Genomic DNA, 27,010 nt, shown 5'->3' with positions numbered 1-27,010 from the left:
AGACTACTATTGAGCATTTTGGCGAGGAACAGTGTGGCTCTCCAATTCCGATCTCTTCACTGGCTTCCTGTCGCTGACAGGGTCAGGTTCAAATCTTTGGTTTTGGCCCACCGTGCTCTCCATGGCTTTGGCCCCCTCTATCTTCAGAGGCGCTTCTCCTTCTACTTTCCGTCGCGTGCGCTCCGATCTATGTCCCTGCGCCTGGCTCGGGTTCCAAACAAAGCAATAACACAGGCAAGGCAGTAGGAGAATCCGATGCAAACAATGCAATAACACAAGCCAGGCAGTAAGAGAATCAGATTCAAACAATGCAATAACAACTGCCAGGCACTAGGAGAATGTGATGCAAACAATGCAATAACACAGACCAGGCACTAGGAGGATCTCATGCAAACAATGCAATAACAGAAGCAGTGTACTAGGAGAATCTCATGCAAACAATGCAATAACAACTGCCAGTCACTAGGAGAATGTGACGCAAACATTGCAATAACACAGGCCAGGCACTATGAAAATCTGACACAAACAATGCAATAACACAGGCCAGGCACTAGAAGAATCTGATGCAAACAATGCAATAACACAGGCCAGGCACTAGAAGAATCTGATTCAAACAATGCAATAACACAGACCAGGCACTACGAAAATATTACACAAACAATGCAATAACACAGGTCAGGCACTAGAAGAATCTGATGCAAACAATCCAATAACACGGGCCAGGCACTATGAGATTCTGATGCATACAATGTAATAACACAGGTCAGGCACTAGGAGAATCTGATGCAAACAATGCAATAACACAGGCTGTGTAATAGAATATTCTGATGCAAACAATGCTGTTAGAACCAGGAGTCTCTAATTGGCAACAGTATGCACCTTTGTCAAGTAGGGACCCTTTGTCTACCTCAGGGCAAGGGAGTTTACACGCTGTAGATAACCCCTGCTCACCCCCTTGGTAGCTTGGCACGAGCAGACAGGCTTATCTCAGAGACAGTGTGTTAAGCATTTGTGAACACATACAGTAATATAGATGAACCACTACAAACAGACACCACACCGGGATGTATCAAAAATAGGTATGCTTTATATAATTAACACAAGACCTTAACGGCAAAAATCCACAGTACGAATATGCTTTACGGTTTACTCAAAAATAGGTTCTTAGTTTCAAGAATCTCTGGCAACGGATAATCCCAACAGGAATTATCGCTTCAACGCACAAAAGAGTTCTCTGGGTACAGTCTGCCTGCGAGGAGCACAGCGTCGGGCCCGGAGTCACAACTAGACTCTCACGGGACAGTACCTTTAACAAAACAAACAAAGGCTCTTCTCGGCATCAGGGAGCTGTGATGTCGTGTGGCACGTTGGTAGAGTCGGTTCCTTGCTTCGGGGGAAAGTGATGTGACGGGACCCTAGCTGCAGATGCAGGCAGGGGGCGGCTTCGGTCCGTACTGGAGAGGAGGTGGTGTTACGGCAGCGCTGGCACAGCAGGTCATTGCTGATGTTGTTGAGTCAGTGAGTGCTTGTTCACTCTTGTCGATGATCGGCTCTGCCCAGATGGCGATCTCAGAGCCGGTTGCAGCCCAGCGGCAGGCATCGGTCTACGGTGCGAGTCGGAGCAGCACTCACGGTCTCGGGCAGATGGTGGCGAAGTTAGCTGGCTTGAGTTGCAGAGTAACTCTGTAGAGGCTGAAACAGCAGTTCCAGCTTTGCTCAAAAAGAAGAGGTGAAGTCGTTGGTATCCCTGCGACTTCAAACAGGAGGCTAGCTCAACTCTAGCCCTCGGGGAATAATCGGCAAGATATTGAAAGTTTCTTCCTTGGTCCTTTCTACCTCTACTCGGCACGAGAGACACCACCATAGGCTAACCCACTACAGTACTCTGGCAGAGGGGCAGTACAACTCCTGTGGTCTCCGGGTGCTCTCCCTCGGCAGAGGGTCGTCTTGTTTGTTCCAGAGTGATTCCAAAAATCTGGGGCATGGGCCCCGGTATTTATACCCATAAATCTGTTGTTCTCTGAGGGTAGAGGGTGCTTTGCCTGGTCAAAACCAGTTTTGGGTGCATTCTACCAGTGCGTGTCTTCTTCCTTTGTCGAGGTGAGCCAGGGTCTTCAGACTCACCATAGGAAGTGGAGTCAACATTGTGGGAGATGACCCAGCTCCATTCAGACCCAGCTACCTATTCCTCCCACCACTCCCAGGACAATCAGCCTAGTGCTGTCGCTCCCTACATCCTGGAGTCCCCCCAGCCCTGTCACTCATAAAACCCAGACACACAATACACACGCTAGCAGAAGCAGGCTGAGTGGGGAATGTGACTCAAACAATGCAATAACACAGGCCAGGCACTAGGAGAATGTGACATAAACAATGCCATAATACAGGCTGTGTACTAGAAGAACTGATGTATACCATGCAATGACACAGGCCAGGCACTAGGGGAATCTGATACAAACAATGCAACAACAAGGACCAGGCACTAGGAGAATGTGACACAAACAATGCAATAACACAGGCTGTGTACTAGAAGAATCTGATGTATACCATGCAATAACACAGGTCATGCACTAGGAGAATCTGATGCAAAAATAAAATAACAAGGGCCAGGCACTAGGAGAATGTGATGCAAACAATGCAATAACACAGGCCAGGAACTAGGAGAATCTGATGGACACAATGCAATAACACAGACCAGGCACTAGGAGAACCTGATGCAAACAAGGCAATAACACAGGCCAGGCACTAGGGGAATCTTATGCAAACTTTGCAATAACACAGACTGTGTACTAGGAGAATCTGAAGCAAACTATGGAATAACACAGGCCAGGCACTAAGATAATGTGACACAAACAATGCAATAACACAGGCCAGGCACTAGCAGAATGTGAAGCAAACAATGCAATAACACGGGCCATGCACAAGGAAAATGTAATGCACACAATGCAATAACACAGGCCAGGCACTAGGAGAATCTGACACAAACTATGGAATAACACAGGCCAGGCACTAGGGGAATGTGACACAAACTATGGAATAACATAGGCCAAGCACTGGAAGAATCTGACGGAAACTATGGAATAACACGGGCCGTGTACTAGGATAATCTGATGCAAACAATGCAATAACGCAGGCCAAGCACTAGAAGAATCTGATTCAAACAATGCAATAACACAGGTCAGGCACTAGGAGAATCTGATTTAAACAATGCAATAACACAGGTCAGGCACTAGGAGAATCTGATTTAAACAATGCAATAACACAGGTCAGGCACTAGGAGAATCTGATTTAAACAATGCAATAACAGAGGTCAGGCACTAGGAGAATCTGATTTAAACAATGCAATAACAGAGGTCAGGCACTAGGAGAATCTGATGCAAACAATGCAATAACACAGACCAGGCACTAGGAGAATCTGATTTAAACAATGCAATAACAGAGGTCAGGCACTAGAAGAATCTGATCCAAACAATGCAATAACACAGGCCAGGCACTAGGAGAATCTGATTTAAACAATGCAATAACACAGGTCAGGCACTATGTGAATCTGATGCAAACAATGCAATAACACAGACCAAGCACTAGAAGAATCTGATGCAAACAATGCAATAACACAGGCCAGGCACTAGAATAATCTGATGCAACCAATGCTGTTAGAACCCGGAGTCTCTAATTGGCAATAGTATACACCTTTGTCAAGTAGGGTCCCTTTCTCTACCGCAGGGCAACGGAGTTTACACGCTGTAGATAACCCCTCCTGCTCACCCCCTTGGTAGCTTGGCACGAGCAGACAGGCTTATCTCAGAGGCAGTGTGTTAAGCATTTGTGAACACATACAGTAATATAGATGAACCACTACAAACGGACACCACACCGGGATGTATCAAAAATAGGTATGCTTTATATAATTAACACAAGACCTTAACGGCTAAAATCCACATTACGAATATGCTTTACGGTTTACTCAAAAATAGGTTCTTAGTTTCAAGTGTCTCTGGCAACAGATAGTACCAACAGGAGTTATCGCTTCAATGCACAAAAGACTTCTCAGGGTACAGTCTGCCTGCGAGGAGCACAGCGTTGGGCCCGGAGTCACAACTAGACTCTCACGGAACAGTACCTTTCAGAAAACAAACAAAGGCTCGTCTTGTCGTCAGGGAGCTGTGATGTCGTGTGGCACATTGGTAGAGTCGGTTCCTTGCTCCAGGGGAAAGCGATGTGGCGGGACCATAGCTGCGGATGCAGGCAGGGTGCGGCTTCGGTTCTTACCGGAGAGGAGGCGGCGTTACGGCAGCGCCGGCACAACATGTTGTTGCTGATGTCGTTGAGTCAGTGAGTGCTTGGTCACTCTTGTCGATGTTCGGCTCTGCCCAGATAACGATCTCAGAGCCGGTTGCAGCCCAGCGACAGGCGTCGGTCTACGATGCGAGTCGGAGCAGTACTCACAGTCTCGTGGCAGATGGCGGCGAAGTTAGCTGGCTTGAGTTGCAGAGTTCTTCTGTAGCGGCTGAAACAACAGTTCCATCTTTGCTCAAACAGAGGAGGTGAAGTCGTTGGTATCCCTGCGTCTTCAAACAGGAGGCTAGCTCAACTCTAGCCCTCAGGGAATAATTGGCAAGATGATGAAAGTTTCTTCCTTGGTCCTTTCTACCGCTCCTTGGCATGAGAGACACCACCACAGGCCAACCCACCACAGTGCTCTGGCAGAGGGGCAGTACAACTCCTGTGGTCTCCAGGTGCTCTTCCTCGGCAGAGGGTCGTCTTGTTCGTTCCAGACTGATTCCAAAGATCTGGGGTCTGGGCCCCAGTATTTATACCCATAAATCCGTTGTTCTCTGAAGGCAGAGGGTCCTTTGCCTGGTCAAACCCAGTTTCAGGTGCATTCTACCTGCCAGGGTCTTCAGACACACCACAGGAAGTGGAGCCAACGTTGTGGAAGATGGCCCAGCTCTATTCAGACCCAGGTGCCTACTCCTCCCACCACTCTCAGGACAATCAGTCAAGTGCTGTCGCGGCCTACCTCCTGGAGTCCCCCAGTCCTGTCACTCACAAACCCAGACACACAATACGCACGTTAGCAGAAGCAGGCTGGATAGTTTGGCAAGAAAATACCATCTTTCTAAAAGTGGTATTTTCAAACACAGAATGGTAAAACCAACTTTACTAAAAGATGCATCTTATCATTCTGAGTTCAGGAATACTAAACTCAACTCTCCACCTGGTTCCCTGAGTCAGTTAGAATTGTAGGATGCTATAACCAAACTGCTCATTCTGGCCTACGGGGAACAGGTTGCCTTACAATAGTGAAAAATGCGCTCAGGGTGATTCACTACTAGGTCATGCCACACACTCCAGGGCATGACCAGCCTTCCAGCCTTCTACTTACAACGCACCGTGCCCGCAGATCTTCATTAGGTATGACCAACATGCAGTGAAGGGAAGGTTCAAAGTGGTGAGTGGTTGCACTCGCCGAGTCACACAGCAGCCCCAGGCTGCATAGGGCACTCCACAGTGGAACAAATAGTAAATTAACAAGCGATGGGCAAATCAGTGGAACAAATAGTAAATTAACAAGCGATGGGCAAATTAAAGTCACCACAAATCCGGGTAAAGGCAGTCGGAGTTGCTCAATACAAAACAACCCTATTGAAGACTGGTCCTGGGTGCCCAGGGCCTTAATACACAACTCCTAACCACGGCACCGTCGAAATTAGGAATAGTACACTGCACCGGCAGGCAGACTTTCTAGGCACAAAGAAAATGGAGATAACTGGCAGACAGAACACGACTATTATGTCCTGAAACGTAGCTGGGGTCGCAAGTTTATTACAATATCCGGCGACCCCCCCGTTCCATGAAGGAATAGACATAATCTGTATACAAGAAACATGGGCCATCAAACCAGTTTCAATAAAGGGATTTGCGGAATACCATAAACCAGCTGTTAAGGACAATATTTTTGGCAGACCGTCAGGAGGTATTTCAGTATATGTATGTATAATCATAAGGCGGGGGGAGGCACAGTATGGATCCTTTCAGTCTCCATTGTGATATCTCTTAATCAAGAAGGGGAAAGGATCACTAGTCCCGCTTAAACCAAGGTTTTGCAGGTTGGTAGTTGGTATCTCCCAAAAAATGGACCCTCATACACGTGTATGTTGGAAGTGTCTCTCAGCGGTATATACTGTGTCCCCGCTTTTATTTACACGTGCGTGCGTAATCATTGGATCGTTTCTTGTGTGTGCACCCTCCACCAGGAGGTTTTACCTTAGGTTTAAGGCAGTAGTGATCATAGAACAGTGGTGAGGTGGGAGGTGATTCTAAAACAGTCCGGACAGCCAGAAGGGAAATTTTAATAATTCTGGATTCCGACAGAAGTTAAGATTATGCGTGCAGCCTTAGAATTAATTAGGAATTCGAGTGCACTTCATATGAGAATTAAAAGAGGTCAACATGTTTCAGCCTTGGGTAGCCAGAAGGTCAGTAGGCTTTCGTCAGGACCAATGGGGGTGAAAACGTGAAAAAAGGTGTGAAGAACAAAAGTATATTAACCTGATTCTTCAGGAAGTAAAGGCATCATTGTACCTATAGGATAGAAATAGACAGACATACACACAACATACAAAGAGATAGAATATGGGAAAACACATAATTATGTTCAGAGGCACTCTTACGAAATCTAATGATTTCGATAAGGAACTAAAAAATGGCAATACTTTTCAAAGAACCACACTCATTTCTGGCGTCAACTCTCCCATTGTCATGCTTCGGCGGGCGGAGGTGATTCGGGTTATACTGTAGTGGTGTGCCCATAGATCTAAAATTCGCTGTGACTTACTTAGTCATATGCGTGGTCTATGGTGAGATGACTAAGTGGTATACGGTAAAAACGCCTCGTGGATTGCGTTTATAACGCTGCATACATACAGTGCTCAGATGATCATTCACTGTTCGTGCGTGTACGTACAAACTGGGGGGGGGGCGCCCTTATTTTCGATGTTTACCACATTAGTAGAAAACGGGCAACCTGAAGGTTTTAGAAAAATAACCTATTATAGACTATGATCAGGGACTTGTATTGTATAGACAATTCTTATGTCTTTTTGGGACAAATCAAAGCCTCTCCAGAGGGACTCAATCTCATGTTTTTTAGACCATCTTAGTTCACTGGTGGTTAGGGCACATGCAGTTTCTCAGCGGTATTGTGTTAAGGAAGGGGACACGCTATACTGAGGTTATCTATTTAAGGACAACCAAGGAATAGAGTCGTTGAGGCCCAGGGTATCTGTTCTGAGTCTATGGACCCAACGTTGTTCCTTCTCGAATAGGATTTTTTCTGCATTTCTGTCCACTGTTTCAAGCGTCTCTAGAATTACCCAGTGGAGGTCATTTACTGTGTGACCTAGTTCTTTGTAGTGGGTTGACATCTTGGTTGTAGTTTTCTTGCAATTTACGTTGCTCCGGTGCTCACAAAGTTGTTGTTTTACCTTGCGGCACGTCATCCCAATGTATCTCATATCACAGGGACAGGTGATCATGTAGATGACGTGACTTGTATTGCAGTTTGTGTGCCTTCTTAACTTCCACAAAAGATTGGGAAGTAGCTGCAATTCTTTAGTAGGTTCTGTGGTTGCGCAGGCGGTGCAGGATAGTGTCCGGTTACTGGGAGGATTATGGGAAACCCCCCCAGTAACCGGACACTATCCATGCGGCACATAGGGATGACGTGCCGCAAGGTCAAACAACGGCTTTGTGAGCACAGGATGCAACGTAAATTGCAAGAAAACTACAACCAAGATGTCAACCCACTACAAAGAACTAGGTCACACAGTAGATGACCTCCACTGGGTAATTCTAGAGACGCTTGAAACAGTGGACAGAAATGCAGAAAAAATCCTATTCGAGAAGGAACAAAGCTGGGTCCATAGACTCAGAACAGATACCCTGGGCCTCAACGACTCTATTCCTTGGTTGTCCTTAAATAGATAACCTCAGTATAGCGTGTCCCCTTCCTTAACACAATACCGCTGAGAAACTGCATGTGCCCTAACCACCAGTGAACTAAGATGGTCTAAAAAACATGAGATTGAGTCCCTCTGGAGAGGCTTTGATTTGTCCCAAAAAGACATAAGAATTGTCTATACAATACAAGTCCCTGATCATAGTCTATAATAGGTTATTTTTCTAAAACCTTCAGGTTGCCCGTTTTCTACTAATGTGGTAAACATCGAAAATAAGGGCCCCCCCCAGTTTGTACGTACTCTAATAATGTGGCAAACAATCACAACCCCCTAAATAAGGCCCCCCCCCTACGCACATCCCCGCCCGCCTCTAGTCAACAAGTTGATCAGGAAAACTGTCAGTTAGATTTCCCTCAAGCTTTTGTAATTGTAACAATATCCTTATAATTCGTAAGCAAAGAAACTTTCTGTATAGAATTTAAATAACCAATAAGAACACCTGTTTCAATGCACCAAGTTGCGCGATAGCATTTCATCCATGATCATGGACTCGTAGTACAAATCCACCCGGAAATGACCGTTCTCTGATTTCCGGGTGACGAAAGGCAGAGTCAGCACTAGCTGCCGGGACAGAGTAGAAGGAACCCAGGTATTCGAAGAGACAGCGTCTTCTCAATACAACAGAACCGCAAGTAACAATCCTCTTCCCTAACCCTTTTCCTCTTACAATTCCTACAGTGAGGCCTCACTCGTCCTGCCTTAGCCCCCGTTGAAGCAATTTCTTGATACAAAAAAGGTACGCTGAAATACCACATAGCCTAACTTCCAAGCGAGTATAATGCGAAACAAGTTACGCGTTTTCGTAATACCTAACCAAATATAGACCCTACATAGTAACACGACAGATCACAATAAGGAGCACAATTGTATAAGTGAAAACTATGATAGCAACACGCACGAACAGTGAATGATCATCTGAGCACTGTATGTATGCAGCGTTATAAACGCAATCCACGAGGTGTTTTTACCGTATACCACTTAGTCATCTCACCATAGACCACGCATCAGACTAAGTAAGTCACAGCGAATTTTAGATCTATGGGCACACCACTACAGTATAACCCGAATCACCTCCGCCCGCCGAAGCATGACAATGGGAGAGTTGACGCCAGAAATGAGTGTGGTTCTTTGAAAAGTATTGCCATTTTTTAGTTCCTTATCGAAATCATTAGATTTCGTAAGAGTACCTCTGAACATAGTTATGTGTTTTCCCATATTCTATCTCCTTGTATGTTGTGTGTATGTCTGTCTATTTCTATCCTATAGGTACAATGATGCCTTTACTTCCTGAAGAATCAGGTTAATATACTTTTGTTCTTCACACATTTTTTCACGTTTTCACCCCCATTGGTCCTGGCGAAAGCCTACTGACCTTCTGGCTACCCAAGGCTGAAACATGTTGACCTCTTTTAATTCTCATATGAAGTGCGCTCGAATTCCTAATTAATTCTAAGGCTGCACACATAATCTTAACTTCTGTCCAAATCCAGAATTATTAAAATTTCCCTTCTGGCTGTCCGGACTGTTTTAGAATCACCTCCCACCTCACCACTGTTATATGATCACTACTGCCTTAAAACTAAGGTAAAACCTCCTGGTGGAGGGTGCACACACAAGAAACGACCCAATGATTACGCACGCACGTGTAAATAAAAGCGGGGACACAGTATATACCGCTGAGAGACACTTCCAACATACACGTGTATGAGGGTCAATTTTTTGGGAGATACCAACTACCAACCTGCAAAACCTTGGTTTAAGCGGGACTAGTGATCCTTTCCCCTTCTTGATTAAGAAGTATTTCAGTATACACCAGGCTCACTCGGAAGCTACAATTTCGGGAAATAAAAACAACATCAAAGTCGTACAAGGCCGGCATTCTGAAAGGCCTATCATCAAGCAAAGGCCCTCTGACCATATAGCTAATTAATGTTTACTACAACCCACATGGACAGGGAGCAAAGGATAAACTTTCCCAGTTACTAGCCGATATTGAAAACCTCCTCCTAAAATTTGCCCACATGGAACTGATAATTCTCGGGGACCTCAATACCCATAACATTGGGGTAAAATCGGCCAAATGTAATGACTCTCCCGCAACGGTAGCATTTAACGCCCTTCTGCTTGCCTATCAACTGTCATCATCCCATTCTTTACTACTAAAGAACTCTCCAGGAATTCTCTGCCTGCCAATGTATAATAATCATACCACAATAGATTACATCTTATTAAGCTGTCGGTTACAGAAGCTAAGGATAGGATATAAAGTTGTACAGAGCAAGGAAAGCGGTCATGCAGCTTTAATAATGACTTTAAACTCCACAGCTGACAACCACAATACCTTAAATCAACTTGGTTTAACAAACGGTGTCGAACAGTATATCTTGGTGAGAAGGATCAAATGGAGCACGGCTCCTTCGAACAAGTTTGACGAATGGAAAAAAGCATGGGCAGATGGTACATTAAAGGAAACATATTAGGGCACAATCGAAGAATGGGATCAACTTGCTCATAATCTAGTATCACATCTACAAGGAGGAAAAATAAATAAAATCAAAACAAACAAAGTCAAACTATATCCTAAGTATAACCTTGGCCATATCCCCGCTATCAGAGAAAGTGCAAAGCAAGTACGAAGTAAACGAAGGGTTTACCTGAAAACGGGGACAACCCAGGACAAAAAACTCCTTCAAGAAAAAGTAAAATTACACTCGAAGCAAGTTTGGGCCGAAAAACGGGAGCAAATTGAAGGAAAATGTATAAAGATTTTTGGATTATTGAGCCCCAGCAGATCACAATAGTTCTGGCAATACCTTAACAACTTGAAGGGATTTCACAGAGGGAGCACTCAATTGACTCTGACACTTGGACAGCCCATGTGAAATACTTGTACAAAGAGGAAGGCAGTTTAATTGTACCAAGCATAGATCTGGCGAATGCAACACAATTGACTAACTTCATCAACTTAACAAAAAACATGAGCCAGGTGACCCTTTCAGATAAAAAGCTAGTTACACAATTCGAAACAAAATTAGACCAAATGGGGCGCCAGGGCTCAACGGCCTGCCAGGCTCCTTATTCAGGCAAGATACAGACTTCTGGACTGAAAACCTGACGGTACTATATACCGAATGCCGAATGACGGGGAATGTCCCGGACTCTTGGCGAGGGTCGCTCCTGCACCCCATTTACAAGAAAGGGCCGAAATCTAACCCACAAAATTACCGCATGATTGCTCTCATTCATATTGAGGGAAAGGCCTATGCAAGCACCCTACTAGCGGACCTCTCAATCTGGGTCAACAAGGAGGGCCTTCTGCCCTTTTACCAAACTGGGTTCAGACCAGGAGCCTCAACAGTGGATAATATCATAGCGCTCTCATATCTAACAAACAAGGCGGTGGCACGAAAATCTCTTCTCATTTTTGCCTGTTTTATCGATTACACAGCGGCCTTTGATGGCGTTGACCGCTCCATTCAGTGGCAGAAATTGGAAAGCTGGAACATCGACCCCGTTTTATTAAAAGCCATCATATCTCTATACTCAGGGAAGTGGGTTAGAATCAAACTCTCAAATACAGCAGCCACAGAGAAAATCGACACTAATCGCGACCTGAAGCAAGGATGCGTCATAGCTCCGATGTTATTCAACCTATATACCGCAGACATGGGAAAAGCTTTGATAGGAGCATCACTAGCAACACCTCGGCTTGCCCATACCAAGATTCACTTATTACAGTATGCCGACGACCTGGTATTATTAGATCATACTAAAATCGTCTTTGGATAATTACAACACAAAAAACAAACTGATTGTGAACGCAGCCAAATCAAAAATAATAATATTTGGGCCTTTTCCCCCCAAAAAACGGACAAAATGGAGGATAGGAAGGCTGACGGTAGTCTGTATACAATAATATAACTATTTGGGAGTTTGGCTAAGCGAGACAGGGGGCCCGGGAGTTCACCTGGACAAAATACGGGCAAAAGGGCAACGCATCTTATACGCCCTTGGGAAGCTGCATGCAAATTTGCATAGCCCAACAACAACAGCAATCCAAAGAGTAGTAAGGGCGAAGCTGATACCGTCTTTGAACTATGCACAGCAGGCTTTCCCGGGACAACTATCCAGCACCTTGGAGAAAATACATTGCTCGGCTTATAAAAAACGATTCCATCTACCCTCCTGCACCAGAAACACCTTAGTGCGGCTTGAATTCGGGCTGAGACAACAAAAATTAGAAGAACTGGCCCTAATGAGCAAATACTTTTACCTCACCACAGCGACACCAGAGAACTCCCTGAAATCTATTATAAAGAAAAAAAAATTGGAAGCAGGAAATCCGTGGTCAAACAGCCTCGCCGCCACCAAAGAAGAGTTGAATTTAGCAGTGGATAATTGGGACCCTGAGTTAATTAAATACGCTGCCATTAAAAGCGCGACAAAAAGACAGGTTCAGCTTTGTTCGCGCTCAACTGACTTGGAAGCATTGGAAGCAAAAGGCTTCTATGAGTCCCTAACACTCCCGCAGACAGTACAGACTTCGAAACCCCATCTTACGCAAGCAGTGGGCAAACAAGCAGTAAATAGGATCTTACAGCCTGATTCATGTACAATCCGTTTTGCGTGTCCCTAATAGCGAATCATAGCGACTCGCTATTGAGGACACGCAAAACGGCATTCATGTAGGAATTGCTACTTAAATAGCGATTCCTACATGTTCTTTATTTGCGAGTAGCAATTTGCTACTCGCAAATACTCCCCATTCATTAATGAATGCGAGTAGCAATTTGCTACTCGCAAATAAGATAGCGATTGAAAGGGTGCCAGGGGTGTCCAAAGGACGCCCTGTAGCACCCCTAAAATGCACATTTGGACAGGTGTTGCGCACACACATGTCCAAAGGACATGTGTGTGTGCAACATGCAACTTAGAAAAATGCTTTTAAAAGCATTTTTCTGACTTTCTGCTATTTACCGACAGGTCTGACCTCTCGGTAAATAGCGGCCCCAAAAGTGCTAAATCGCAATTTCAGGATGTGTCATGAATAGCATTTGAGGAATCTCTAATAGAGATTCCTTAAATGCTATTCCTCGCATATTTGCGACTTCTTAAATAGCGATTTTTGCATTTGGTATCATGAATACCAAATGCAAAAATCGCACTCGCAAAGGGCCAGATTCTCAGAATCTGGCCCTTTTGCGAACGCTATTGCCTACATGAATCAGGCTGTTAGCGCTTAGATTACACCCTCTCCCCCTTAAAGACCTTTATCCCACAAGGTTACCTGCGACAAGGCAGTTGGAGTGCCGCCTATGCAAATATAAACAAGAGAGTTTCGCACATATCCTATTTTGCTGCCCGGGGTTGTCTATTGAGCGCAACCTTTACTTAAAGTCAATTTTACTTAGACACGGAATTAGATCTATAAAGGAGGCCGTCTACCATCTATTCACAATGGAACAGTGAAGGACATGGCTGTGTTCAGTAAATTCATCCAACAGGCACGCCAGAAACTGATGTTCCTACATAGATAGGTCACCATCCTGGAACAATGATTCTTAAACCTTCGAGACTGGTAGAAATGGACTAACGAACCAAGTTTTTAATTATATTTATGTTTTCACTTACTTTTAAGCTTTCTCCCTTATCCTTGGCTTGACAATTAATGTTGTATTGTTACGTGGTGTCTTATTTAATGGTTTTGAGTAACCACAAATAAAGTTGTATTCATTCATTCATTCATTCACTCCACAGTGGCAGGCCTGAGCCATACTTTACGAGTTGCTCCGGCGGGTGGCACAATTGGTGCTGCAAGCCCACCAGCAGCATTTGATTTACAAACCCGGGCACCCCTGTGCACGATACTAAGGTCTGACAGTAAATAAAATACACCAATCATGGAATCTCAAATTAAACACAAAGATTCCATCGAGCACTTGCACTGCGGCACTGAATGGCAGTAGCGCAGTGCCCAAAGCGTCTAAACCAGCAAACATCAAAAACAGAAGAGGCAATCCGTCAAAAAGAGGAAGGGAGAACCACGCCAATGATACTAGGTCTAACAAATGCAATAACACAGGCCGTGTAATAGAAGAATCTGATGCAAACAATGCAATAACACAGGCAAGACACTAGGAGAATTTCATGCGAACAATGCAAAAACAGAGACCAGGTACTAGGAGAATCTGACGCAAACAATGCAATAACACAGGCCAGGCACTTGGAGAATCTGATGCAAACAATGCAATAACACAGTCCAGGCACCAGAAGAATCTGACGCAAACAATGCAATAACACAGGCCAGGCACTAGGAGAATCAGATGCAAACAATGCAATAACACAGTCTAGGCACCAGAAGAATCTGACGCAAACAATGCAATAACACAGGCAAGGCACTAGGAGAATCTGACGCAAACAATGCAATAACACAGGCCAGGCACTTGGAGAATCTGATGCAAACAATGAAATAACACAGTCCAGGCACCAGAAGAATCTGACGCAAACAATGAAATAACACAGGCCAGGCACTAGGAGAATCTGATGCAAACAATGCAATAACACAGTCCAGGCACCAGAAGAATCTGACGCAAACAATGCAATAACACCGGCCAGGCACTAGGAGAAACTGATACAAACAATGCAATAACACTGGTCAGGCACTAGGAGAATCTGACACAAACAATGCAATAACACAATCCAGGCACCAGAAGAATCTGACGCAAACAATGCAATAACACAGGCCAAGCACTAGGAGAATCTGATGCAAACAATGCAATAACACAGTCCAGGAACCAGAAGAATCTGACGCAAACAATGCAATAACACAGGCCAGGCACTAGGTGAATCTGATGCAAACAATGCAATAACACTGGTCAGGCACTAGGAGAATCTGACGCTAACAATGCAATAACACAGGCCAGGCACTAGGAGAATCTGATGCAAACAATGCAATAACACAGTCCAGGCACCAGAAGAATCTGACGCAAACAATGCAATAACACAGGACAGGCACTAGGAGAATCTGATGCAAACAAGGCAATAACACAGTCCAGGCACCAGAAGAATCTGACGCAAACAATGCAATAACACAGGCCAGGCACTAGGAGAAACTGATACAAACAATGCAATAATACTGGTCAGGCACTAGGAGAATCTGACGCAAACAATGCAATAACACAGGCCAGGCACTAGGAGAATCTGATGCAAACAATGCAATAACACAGTCCAGGCACCAGAAGAATCTGACGCAAACAATGCAATAACACAGGCCAGGCACTAGGTGAATCTGATGCAAACAATGCAATAACACTGGTCAGGCACTAGGAGAATCTGACGCAAACAATGCAATAACACAGGCCAGGCACTAGGAGAATCTGATGCAAACAATGCAATAACACAGTCCAGGCACCAGAAGAATCTGACGCAAACAATGCAATAACACAGGCCAGGCACTAGGAGAATCTGATGCAAACAATGCAATAACACAGTCCAGGCACCAGAAGAATCTGACGCAAACAATGCAATAACACAGGCCAGGCACTAGGAGAAACTGATACAAACAATGCAATAACACTGGTCAGGCACTAGGAGAATCTGACGCAAACAATGCAATAAGACAGGCCAGGCACTAGGAGAAACTGATACAAACAATGCAATAACACTGGTCAGGCACTAGGAGAATCTGACGCAAACAATGCAATAACACAGGCCAGGCACTAGGAGAAACTGATACAAACAATGCAATAACACTGGTCAGGCACAAGGAGAATCTGACGCAAACAATGCAATAGTAAAGTGTTACAGGAGTAAGACCCATAGACCTGGTCGGGATCAGGGTAAGAAGGTTGAACAAAAAACAATATCCCAACAGGTAATATTAGGTAGACAATTATATATGTATGTTGAAAACATTACATGTAAGGAAATAAAGGAGACAGATATTCAATTAGTCTTTTGTTGTTATTAATTTTGTATTCAAAGGGAATAGTACAACAGGGTCATGATCATACAGTTGGAGCAGCACTGCATTTAGACAAATCAAATGACAACCATAAAATACTTGGTGCTCAATGGTGTGCAAGGGAGAGATAGCGACGCAAGTTATGTTATGTTAAATGTTACCTTAAAAGGATTTTTACCGCGCACGGTCACTAGTCGGTTTCATGGCGCTCATAGACAAAGCAGGGAGGATAGGCAGTGAGGTTTAATCGTAGGCAAGCTGGAAGAGTTGGGTTTTAAGCAATTTACGAAAGCAAGTGTAATCGGGGCAGAGTTGTATAGATGAGGGAAGAGAGTTCCAGGTTGAGGGGGCAAGAAAAGAAAAGCAGGGGCCACCATGTTTTTTGCGTTTGAACCTAGGGATGGTTAAAAGGTTGTGTGTAGAGGACCGAAGATTCCTCGGGGGAATGTGACGCTTGAGGCTGAGGGAAGTGAAGGCTGAGGCAAGGGCAAGGAGTGACTTAAAAACAGTACAGCCCAGTTTGAAAATGCATCGAGAGGCTACTGGGAGCCAGTGCAGTCTCCTCAGCAGGGGCGAGACATGTTGGTGCTTAGGCTGTTGAAAGATCAGTCTAGCAGCCTGATTTTGTACCAGCTGAAGCCGATGAAGGTGGTAGGCAGAAAGCCCCACATATAGGGAGTTGGCATAGTCAATGCGTGAGGTGACAAGGGCCATGATTTCAAGTGTGAGCGCCTCGGTAGTGAGGAACCTTCGAATTTTACAGATTCTGCGCAGATGGTAGAAGCAAGCAGAAGTGACGGCGTTAATTTGAGGTTTCATGGATAGATCACTAGAGATAATAATGCCAAGGCTCCTCACGGCATTGACAGGACAGGGTGGGGGGCCAAGAGATTGGGGCCAAAAGCTAGGGCTCCAGGGGTTGGAAGACCCTCCTGTCAATACCAACTCCGTCTTGCTGGGATTGAGCTTCAGCTTGCTGAAGTGCATCCACTCAGAGATGGCAAGCATAGTGGATTGGAAATTAGTACAGGAAGAAGGGGAGGAGTCGATGGGGAAGATTAACTGTAAATCATCCGGAGAGTGAGGAATAGGGAGCAGAAAAGGTGGATAGATGAACCGATTGGGAACGCTGGTGCAAGAAGAAACTGATCCATGTCAAGGCCAAGCCCTGAATGCCAGCGTTTCTGACACGGTCGATCAAGATGGCGTGATCGACCGTGTCGAAAGCAGCCAACAGATCTAATAGAACAAGGGCCTGGGCCAAGTTCTTATCGGCACCTTGTCTCAGCGAGTCTATTACGGCCACGATGACAGCTTCCGTTGAGTGGGCCGGTCTAAACCCGGCCTGCTTGTCGTCAAGAAAGGAGGATTTTTCAATGAAAGCGCCGAGGCAATGGGTGACATAGGTCTCCAAAACTTTTCCCAAATAGGGGAGGAGGGAGATCGGCCGATAATTGCTCAGGACAGATGGATCAGCACCAGGCTTTTTAAGTATAGGTACAACAACTGCTTTTTTGAAAGCATCGGGGACGGAGCCTGTAGCAAGTGAGTTATTAAGAAGTGCTAGCGGGAGGGCCGGACAGGCCAAGAAGGTGGCTTTCAAGATTTGAGGGGGACACCAGTCATTAGGGGAGCCTGAACTGACCGCATGTAATAGGGAAGTGAATTCAGACTGGGAAATGGGGGGGAATTCGTGCAGACAACCAGGGTTCATGGGAGGTAAGGGGCAAGCAATAGATAAGGAAGGGGAAGGAATATTATTTTTGATGGTGATAATCTTATCAATAAAGAATGAGCTGAGGGAATCACAGAGGGCCTGTGAACGTTGGGGTTGCGCGTATCATAACACCAAAACGCTGCGTCGACAACTCTGTTAATAATCTTTTTAACTGTTCTCCATGTGGATTGACACATTTTTAATTGTTTTAATTGGCACAGAAATAATTTTTTATGAATGTATAATCTTTTGAATAAATTGTACAATTTTCTATATACCATTTTAATTGTTTTTTGATTTCTTTTCCTCTATTGTTGTGAATTATTATACATGTGTTTATGGCATCAACGGGTTTGTGAGTTCTTCCTTCTACAATATCTTGTGGATATGTTTTTCCCAATTGTTTGGTAAGTCAGGGACTCCTGTGTATTTCTATTCCATTACTCCTTGTCCCCTATTGGATTCAAAAGGAGACCTCCCTATTTTTTTTTAAATTTACAGTTCTTTGAAAACTCCATGAGTTCTTGGACAAATCAATATTCAAGCAAGGGGAGGTCCCTGACTGCTCAAGCTGATTTTCCAAGAAATCGTTGTGGCTTTTTGGAACTGGTGGAAGTAGCCATGCCCTTAATTGGTCTGCATGGGCTATGTCTAAATATGGGTATGATTCTTATGCCTATATTAGGGCAATGTGAATTGTACCTATATAAGGGCATGAATCGGGAAAATTGTACTTGGGTCCTAAAATGCCATACAACACCAGTAGGTCCACCATTTGGAATTGTCCTCTGAATTATTGAGCAAAAAGGCTATGTAAATAATCAAAAGGTTTCAGAGGCACTGCTTGTTTTGAAACGTGAAAAAATCTATTTAGAACAAGAGCTGTACAGATAATTTGTAGATTGTATATATATTTTTGTATTTTATTTGTATCACATTTGTGTGTCTTTGTGTGTCTAGTGTTGGTGTGTCTTCAGTGTATGTCCAAGATTTTCTCTTGATTTGTATTGTTTAAATTTATAAACAATGATTCATTAACAAAAAGATGACTAATAAGTAAAAAAGAGAATATGGCTATTTTTTTCATCCAGCGTGTTTAGGTCATCTGGCGTGTGGGATAATTTCTTGAGTTTGAATGGTATCAGTATTGGCATTTTTTTTGGTTGCTATTGATATATTGGTCCGTCCTTACTGAATAAGGGCCAAACCCTTTCTTGTTTTTCAGGTTTAGTTTCCGGGCATATTCGCAGAAATAAGGAACTCCATATCCGGAGGCTCCAAATTGGCTGAAAAGTAAGTATGCGCCATGACACGGCCTAGCTTTAAACAAGTCCGCATAGCTTTCGCAAGTACCCTAATTAAGTTTGCATAGCTCTTGCTAGCGCATCGTTATCTCGTGACATTATAAAGCACATTTAACTTAACATATGTGGCTATTTTCACAAAACAGAATTGTACTGAGTCCTTTCATCTGCACCGCATTACATCAAAGTAAGTGCTGTGCCGTTCTACATTAATCCCTAATACTAGTATTGACTAGCTATTTATTATCGATCTTCAGTAGGTCTCATTGCTATTACATTTTCGCTAAATACAAACATGCTTTAAGTTTCAACTAACCAGGACAATCTTGTGTATCTTTATTCTTTAGCTTTGAAAATATAGAAGTGACATCCAGTAACTATCAGACATCACTGAGCTATCTTGTTTTTCCGACGACGCCTGATTCCTCTCTCTATTGCCCATCAGGCATACAGGTATAAATAGAAAATAGTTTTCGGATTTGTAATTATGGACACATTCTCTATCACATTTGTCCATTTACATATGTTTAATATTTTTTTGTACACCATTATTGAAACACCACGAGGACTTACATATTTCATCCGCTTACAATGTACTGACGGCGTCTTTTTGCCCTTGGCATCTGAGGTAAATATTAGTTAGATACCTAGAATCGCTGTCAATCAAAAACGTTATTAAATGTGAGCAACTATCAATATGCGTCTTCTACCTTCATCGTTTAGATTATACATGAAGTATCGCACTGTCTTCATTTACCGTTCAACACGACGGTTCTCCAAACCCCATCAATAGTAGGTATACTATTTCTGACACCATGAGTTAAGCATGTGACTTTGATACAAATAGGGGTCACCATCGTATACATACACAAATGTTCTAGGTGCCTTTTCCTTTCTTCCTTCCCCCCCCCCTTTTTTAATCATTCACATAGGGTTCCCTTCACTATCTTTATATATTGCCTTTTTCACATCTAATTTTATTCCATTAGCCTTACTATTCACTTATAAAGTAATTATCTTGAGTCATATCTTTCCATTTTCACTTTTACTCTCATTCTTCTCCCTTATTTCATCCAATGCAAATGTCTTCCTTGTATACTTATAACTCATTGTATTCGTGAAAGAACCTTCCTCATTCATAAAGACAATGTTTACTTCACAGATTCATCAATTGTTTGTACTGTGGCCCTCTTCCTGGCGAAGGCACCCCTGTTGCGCCGACACAGACGTAGAATTCCGCCAGTCATTTGAATTTGTGCCACTCAGTCTCCGATTGATCTTGTTTTTTATATATTGTGTCAATCTATCAGTGTTGAGCAATATGTCATCATACCAACAATGTTTTTAATTTGTCTTCAGTATGTCTGTGAGTTTGTATGATGGACATGAAAGTGAATGAATGATTATTAAAACATTTTTAATTGGTTAACGCTTAATAAAGCTCATTTTGTATTTTTGATAAATAATTTGTTCTCTTTGGTTCTTTCTGACCTTTGTCTATTGATTAGCATTTAATTATTGTTTATTGAATGGTTGCCTTAAATCTGTACATTGATTGATTTTTCCCTACCTTAAGGAACCTTTTTTTAATAGTAGGGGGGCTCTTCTTTTGCGCTTGTCAGCAATCCTTAGCATCTGAAGGCTTGGGAGTCAGCGATCCTTCACATAGTAGAACATATGTGAAAAAAGAAAACCCAAATCATTTCAGTGATTCTTTTTGTGCCATTTCCACTTCCCCATTAGATGCTACTTACCTTGCTTGGAATCCTGAAAGTATATATTAGCTGACACTTCCAATATCAGGCGTACCAATCTGCAGAAGAACAATACCAGATATGTTAGCCAGCACTCACACATGGATGACAGTGAATTAACTTATGGACCTAAAAACATCAAGAAGTAATAAGAAGTAATCAATACAGTTTTCTACCATTAAAAGAGCTATGAGCGAACTAAAGTTACAACATCATGTCTGCAGCAACAAACTAAAGTTACATCACACAATGCAAGAAAGACAGGTGGAAAGGTCATAAGATTGCGCAAACATGTGTGAACCTAATTTATCTGAAAGAAATAATTCATAGAGGTGCTCCAAGGAGATGTGGCCACCATACACTCCAATCGGGAGCCAACACTTCCGACTCTAAAATATAAGATCCCCTGAACAACAAAATTAAGAGTTATTCCATGTACAATAGTCCAGTTTATTCAGCAGTGCTTTATTTCCTATCTCTACATGCATCCAGCTGTATTGATAACCTTTGCAGCCAACATATGTTTCGTCAATAGGGTATATTCACCATCGACTTCATCAGGCTACAAATAAACAGAAAACCATACATAAACTACATAGTCTCATGCTTATGTAGTAATCAACCACCGTATCCCTGGTGCACGATCTTTTGTGTAACACCGCATTCCAAAAGGCTATTTCTTGAGATTAAAATTATAGTTAAGAACCGTGAAACCACAAACAAGACAATGCATCCAAAGGAAAGTGATTGAGTAGTGCGTCTTCAATACCAAAGAGAAGAAACCTAGTGACACCTCAAAAGAACACCCGTGTTAGGAGGACAGTTGTCCAGAAACAGACTGCAAAAAAGAATACCAGGTGAATAGTTAATACAAAGAGGAAATCCACATAACCACTCATATTACCCAAAACAGTGATAAAACTTGCCGCATTAAGGGCTAAGGCTATCTGCCTCCCTCTTAAAGAGCGCAAGGAAAATGTTAGTGGATTAGAGAGACCCAGCAAAGTATAGGCAGGGAAGCGCGGGATCTCTGTCTCGAAGGCTTCATTTATGTCCTGGAGTATCAGGTCCCAGTATCTTACCAATTTGAGGCAATGCCAAAGTAGATGTACTAATGAGCCTGTCTGCCCGCAGCCATGCCAGCAGTAAGCCGGGGTCGGTCTTTGTTCCAGTGGTTCTGTTGGGCCGCAGTTAAGTACCAGTATGAGGCAACTTTATAAGCTGCTTCGGTACCTGGGATGTTGTGTGCAGTGTGATGTGTTCTAAAAAATAAGTCCTGCCACTCCTTGTCTGTGAGGGATCTGCCTATTTCCTCCTCCCACCTTAACTGTCCCTTAGAGTACGTTGGTGTGGTGTCTACTGAGAGGAAAGAATACAGTTCTGATATAAGGCGCTTACCGTCGCTTTTAATAATAAGCCACTTTTCATACTGGGTTAATGGACGAGAAGCGCCTGGTCTCATCTCCGGGTAGGTTACCCAGTGATGAATATACCTTTAAATCTCGCATTCTTTTTCCCCGCAGGGAATCACAATGCAGTCGTTACAACAAGCGCGTTTTGATTCCGCATACCATTACTCCACAAGTCAGAACAACAACTTGCAGAGGAGGGGCGCTGGAAGTTGGAATAGTATAATTTACTATTCCAACTCAAGTCTGTGCGGACACTAGGGAAGGTGTTGGATTTTAAATCCAACACCTCCCAACCCCCCCGCAAAGCGCTGTTCCGACTTGCGGAGTAATGGCATGCGGAATCACAACGCGGTCGTTGTAATGACCGCGTTGTGATTCCCTGCGGGGCAAAGAATTTGTTGTAAACGCTGTTTACCCCCAGTGACACGCTTGAGTATAGGCGTACTAGTCAGTGACGGGGATTTCGTAATCTTTCTGAAGCTGATCAAAGGGAATGGCCCTGTCTTGATTACACCCCTTCTCACGCCACTGCTGGAATGTTTTTGATTTGCACCCAGGCGGGAAGTCAGGGTTGTCCACCAATGGAGTTAGCGGGGAGGGGAATGAAGTAAAGCCATGGCGGATTGCAGTTACGTCCCATACTTTTAGGGTAGTTGTCATCACCGGGGAGATGTAAAGCCCCCATGCGTTATGCCTACGCGGGAGCCAAATCTCTCCCCAAGTTTTCGCTCCTGCAATTATTTGGTTACTAAACGATCAATGTTTCTCTGAAAGTGGGTGGTTCCACTCAAGAATGAAGGGTAGTTGTGATGCTTGAAAATACCTGGACATCACTGGGGCCCCCCCACCTTACTTGGGTTTTGTGATCTGCGCAAAGCTGAGTCGCGGTTGCTTCCCACCCCAGATGAAGTGGTTGATGGCCCACTGTAGGTTCCGCAATGTAACCGCAGGTGGGGAAAGGGGGATAGTTTGAAAGATGTACAATATGCGCGGCATTATCGTCATTTTAACTGCTGCAACATGACCCGCCCAAGAGAGACCCGGTCATGACCATGTGGAGGGGGTTTCAGTAGTCTGTTCTAGAAGTGGCCCGTAGTTAGCCGTTAGTGTCTTATTAGGGATTCATACTAAGAAAATCCCCTGGTATGGTATGTGATTGCTGGTCCAAGTGAATGGGAAATGCCTGGACAGGGCCTCTACTGTGTCAGGGGTAGTAGACAGATTCAGTATTTGTAACTTGGGAAGGTTTACCTTGAAGCCCGCCACTTCACTGAACCACGAGAATTTGTCCACTAGGGTCACGAGCGAGGTCTCGGGATTTGTCAAGGACAGGAACACGTCGTCAGCGTAGAGGCTTATAGTATCTATGTCAGCCCCCAGGTGGACCCCGGAGATCAACGGGTTGTCTCTAACCTCTGAATTTGGTGTATCCCGCTTGGATAGATTTGTGATTCTTTTTTCTTCAAGCTGATATTTGGATATTCTCCACCAGTACTTATGGTGGGTCCGATCTTCAATTGGTGTTCTTTTCTTATCTTCATTATCTCTCCTCCTGTTTTCTCACTTCCCTCACTTTCTTGTCACTCTATTCTTAGTACATATAAAAAGAATTCCTGTTAAACTTATCTTTTTTTCACTTGGTGATGGCTGGTGCTTGTTTTACTTACACTGCAGTCAATTCCACCTTTTTTATACTCTTGGATTCTTGAGTCACACTGTTTAGATGTGTATTTAGGTCTACAACAAACTCTGTTAAATTTTGGATGTATAGACACGTCAAGGAGTGTATACAGCATGTTTTGTTTTACATAACATATGGTTTATCTATGTTTCTCAAATGTATATACAAATGTTGTTTTTTATGTGTTTTTAAATATGTCAATCTCTATATATGTTAGTGAATTATATGGTATTTATATATTTGTTTTTGTCAATGTATGCAATTTTGTATGTCATATTTATACTAGCATTGTTTGATATTTCCAGCCTTGAGAAAGTCTTAGTGCAAGACGAAAAACGTGTTGGCAAACTGCGTGCTGGGAGATCTTATACGGTTTTTTGAATACTAATAAAGAATTGATGAAATCACAAGAAGATTGACATTCAATTGACTCTGAACAGCCTGGATCTTCTTTCTTGGAATTGATGTTGGTTTTACTCTGTCTCATTGTCCAATAGAGGGTATACAGATCCCTTAATAAGCGATTACTTAGCTAGGACTGAAAAGAAACTTATAAGGTGTGCTTTGGATAGCCTCAATGCTGTATGTTCATATTTGGCATCGACGTTGAGCAATGAGACTGGACGATAGGAGGCACATTCAAGGGGATCTTCAGATGGTTTTATGATTACTCAAATGGAGGCCTCCGAGAGGGAATCAGGGAGTGCTCCCGTATCAAGAAATGAGTTAAAAAGCTGTGTCAGAACAGGGGCTAGTGTCTGACAGAATTTGTTATAGAACGGGGGGGTAAAGCCATCCAGGCTCGGGGACTTGGAGGTTTTGAGACTGGCTATTGCTGTCACTAACTTGTCAACTTGGATAGAGCGATCAATGTAAGATGCAGTATCAGTAGGCAGCGCAGCCAGCTGCGCACCATGGAGGTAACTAGCTATGTCTCTATGTGTAGAGTCCCGGACGGGTCTTTGATTGCCGGTATTGTTACGGTAACCTCTCTTTGGCGTAGCTTATGGACTAGCATGCAGCCAGAAGGATTTCTGTTAAGGAAGAATTTGTGCCGGAGATGCACTAAGGCATATTCCGCTCTATCTAGGTCCAATCGGTGGAGAATTAAGCGTTTCTTCTTCAATTCCCTCCAGAAGCGGGGGGGTACCGGTGAGTTTGTGTATGAATTCCAGTTCTGCTACTGATGCCGCTATTTGCTTCCTCTGTTCCTTCCGTAGCTTGTTTTAGCTTGCTGATGTGGCTATTAATTCCCCTCGTATAACTAGTTTTAACGCTTCCCACAAGGACGCCGGGCAAACCTAGTCTCGGTCATTGGTGGTGAGATAGTCTTTGATTGCCTTGCTAATAGCTTTAGTTATCTGGTCAGAGTGAAGCATGGCGTCACGAAGTAGCCATCGTGACGGGCATGGTTGAGAGCCACCTAGGTTCAGCGATAGCGTGATCAGGGCATGATCAGAGAGGGAACGGGATTCAATTGTTGCTTCAGCTACGCATCCCCAATAGTGCATCTGCGAGGAGTAAATGATCAATAGGGGCATAGGATCTATGGGCCGCAGAAAAGTATGTGTAGTCTTTGGCGGAGGGGTGTGTCTGACTCCATATATCATTAAGGACGCAATTCATACGCCATTGATGTCCAGTCTGTGTGACGGTCCCAGCTTGTGTAGCGAGATGCCCCGAGCGATCTAAGTCTGTATTCATTACCAGGTTAAGCCCCCCCACCCTATCACCACCTCCCGGTCTTGCGAGGCTAAGACTTGTGTAAGGTAGGTAATCAAGAAGCGTTCCTGGTGTTCGTTCGGTGCATAAATAGATGCCACTGTTAACCGTTTATGACCCCACTGGAGCCTAATCCATAATTCTCTACCCTTGTGTTCAGCTATCACATCTGTGACCTTTCCCTGGAAGCTCTGGGCAAGCAGTATGGCAACCCCATTTTTTTTTAGTTGTGTCAGTGGTCCAGTATGGTCTGGGAAACCTGGGTGAGCGCATGCGGTGGGTATCCCTGACAAGTAAGTGGGTTTCTTGCAATAAGCATATGTCTCGCCGGAGTGTTCTAGTAAGATAAAATCGCTTTGCACTTTACTGGACTATTGAGGCCTCGAAAATTGAGGCTCACCAAACGTATATTATGCATTGCACGAGTTCAGGAAGCCCCTATGCAGCTTGTTCACTTTGTCCTCGTCACGCCTGCGAGGTAGCGATGGTGCGCCATACCATGAAGTTCGTAGAACTCTTGGAGCCCTTCTGGAGACTTGGCTGGTGCGGAGGAGAAGAAGTGAAAGAAGATAGAATGTACCCATAACCAACAAAAGGATATACTGAAGAAATCAACAGGAGCCAAGTCTGTCAAGACCCAAGAGTCAGTATGAGGCGACGACAGCCAAGGGAGGACTGTTCTGGAGGACCACCCTCCAAGAGATTCAGTGTGGGACCTCTGAGCGACCCGCAGATTGTACAGTACTGGGAGCATCCTACCAAGAGCCCCTCTACTGCCTCCTTCAGTGCCTCGCAAGTCCCTCCACACCCCGGGAGCAGGGTCGTCTTCAGCTCATGATGCAGTTGAAAAGGTGGATTCCGCTGATAGGACCTGTAGCACCGCCTGTCTCTTTTTCCTAATGGTGGCCAAGTCGGGCCGGGCCCGCAGTGGTTGCTTGTTACCTTCTGCCATGCAGTTCGTATACACTTAGGAGAGGCGGGCTACTCCTCAGAATCCTCCTGCGTGGTGATGTGCAGGAGGGCACAGGCTTCCCTGAGTGATCTGATCTGATAGAGAGATCCTTCATACTTGAAGATGATGCGGAAGGGGTGGCTCCATGCAAAGGGTATATTAGCCTTTTTGAGGTGTTCTGTTACAGAGAGGAACGTCCTACGTTTCTGCAAGTTGATCCTGGAGAGATCCTGGTAAAAGGTTAGGGAATAGCCTTTGAAGTGGACCGGTGGGAGTCTCTGGCTTTTCTAAGAATGTCCTCTTTGATTTGAAAATCGCGAACGCAAACCAGTATATCAGCCGGGGGACCTTTCCCCAGGCATTCAGCTCCCACTCTGTGAACCGAACCCGGTCTAGCTGTAGTGCAGAGGTTTCAGGAAGTCCGGAGACATGTCGTAGGAGGTCTGTGACAAACTTGCGAAGGTTGGAGCCCTCTGCTTTGGAT

At 44.1% G+C, this 27,010-nt stretch overlaps 1 protein-coding gene across 3 annotated transcripts in view; it reads right to left on the bottom strand.

The window, feature by feature from the left end:
• The window catches only part of LOC144807710 (uncharacterized), an 83,315-nt gene that overhangs the window by 41,150 nt on the left and 15,155 nt on the right, over positions 1–27,010 (bottom strand). Inside the window, exons 2-3 of one of the 3 annotated variants that reach the window (XM_078673357.1) lie at positions 20,760–20,818; positions 20,576–20,664 (exon numbers count right to left, since the gene is read on the bottom strand). The exons of 1 other annotated variant lie outside the window; for it this stretch is intronic. The gene's annotated coding sequence lies outside the window, so the exon portion shown is untranslated. The remainder of the gene's footprint in view (positions 1–20,575; positions 20,665–20,759; positions 20,819–27,010) is intronic. One more of the 3 variants, XM_078673358.1, reaches the window with a different exon arrangement.

This window comes from Lissotriton helveticus, chromosome 1_2 (genome assembly GCF_964261635.1).
Source record: "Lissotriton helveticus chromosome 1_2, aLisHel1.1, whole genome shotgun sequence".
Classification (NCBI taxonomy): Eukaryota; Metazoa; Chordata; class Amphibia; order Caudata; family Salamandridae; genus Lissotriton; species Lissotriton helveticus.
This window is presented reverse-complemented; position numbering and strand designations above follow the sequence as displayed.